We start from the raw sequence: 1,700 nt of genomic DNA, 5'->3' as shown, positions 1-1,700 counted from the left end.
CCAAACCATGAAAAAAAAAAAGGTAAGGGTTTGTTTTTTTTTTAATTTAAATTCAGTTAGCCAACATATAGTACATCATTAGTTTCAGGTGTAGTGTTCAATTCATCTGTTGATTTTTTTAATTTAAATTCTATTAGCCAACATGTAGAACATCATTAGTTTCAGAGGTAGAGTTCAGTGATCCATCAGTTGTGTGTAATACCCAGTGCTCATCATATCCCATGCCCTCCTTCACACCCGTCACCCAGTTGGGTAAAAGGATTTGATTTTTGATATGTGACGTGAGTAGGATCCTATTTGTTATTCAGGAACGACGAGAAGATTCAGCATTAAGTCATGAGCAACTGGCATCACTCTGACCGAATGGACGCGCAATTAATCTGTTCCCTCTCTTCCAGAAGAGGGAGATTTAAGTAAGGTCTTCAATCACGTATATATTTTTGAAATTTTTATTTATTATTTTTTTAAATGGTGGAGTGATAACATTCCTGGATGGGACAACCATAGGATTCAAGTATTAATAAGACTGAAGCAATCTCAAAGATTTTTGTTAATAACATTATAGGTACAATTTAAAATATATTACAAAAGGAGCTCATCACGACAGTTGTCATTTGTCAGAAGTGATAAGCCAATACTGATATCTAAGTATTAACTGAAGTCCATACTTTATATTAGGTTTCACTCTTCGTGTTGTGCACTCTATGGGTTTCCACAAATGTCTAATGACGTGCATCTACCATCACCTTTCAACAAATCAATGTGTTCTTGAACTTACTCTATCTTCTACTCAGAATTGATCTTCTAACAAAAGACTGAGGTGGCTAAGAGATAAACTATCTTCTCACTTTCTGCCTCAAGTGCCTGGTGCCCTCTCATAGCCACGGAGAAAAACAATTTTGATTGATGAACAGGAGGAAATTTGTGAATCATAGCATCTTTCTATGTCTCTTCTCAGGAGAGACTGCATTAGAAACTCTTATCTGCAGAGACAACCATGTTAGCCCAAAGGCAGAGACTATTTATGGCATACTGATGGGTATATGAATTTGAAGGCAGCTGGGCCCTTGGATGCAGATTTGCAAGGTACAGCACTTTATCAATGACCACATTCTAAGCGTAAACTATTTATGATGTTGACTCTTTTAAAACAGGCTTTAAAAACATCTAGAATCACTTACCCATCAGTAGAGATTGATCTGAAGTCTGGTTGAATTTTCATTTACCAATTTCTACTTACGAAGTAGAAGGTCACCGTGTTGACCATTCATGGTCCAATCATATTTGAATTTTGTGTTTGGAAAACAAGATAAATTATAAACTCAAAACAGGTGGCATGGTGCCTATCTATGTGTACATCAAGTTTAACAAACACAAATTTGTTTGGAGTAAAAAAAAAAGAGAGAGAGAGAGAGAAAGAAAAGAACAAATTTACTCCTTTACCTAGAATGATTTATTTTCCTAGAATGACATAAAAACCACCCTACCATATTTTTGGAAAAATCTCATTTCTAAAGTGAATTAGGTTTGGCATTTTTACAACAGAAATAGAACAAAAGTTCAACTTTGACCTGGGTTCTACTCCAGTCACCAAATTAAGGCAAAGTGTGGCTCAATGTAATATAAAGACTTCAGTCTTGAATAAAAATCAAGTCTCCACTCAGAACCTGTAATTTAAATGAAATGACTTTTTATAATAT

Source organism: Halichoerus grypus, chromosome 2, assembly GCF_964656455.1.
Source record: "Halichoerus grypus chromosome 2, mHalGry1.hap1.1, whole genome shotgun sequence".
NCBI classification, from domain to species: Eukaryota; Metazoa; Chordata; class Mammalia; order Carnivora; family Phocidae; genus Halichoerus; species Halichoerus grypus.
Note: the sequence above shows the minus strand (reverse complement) of the source record.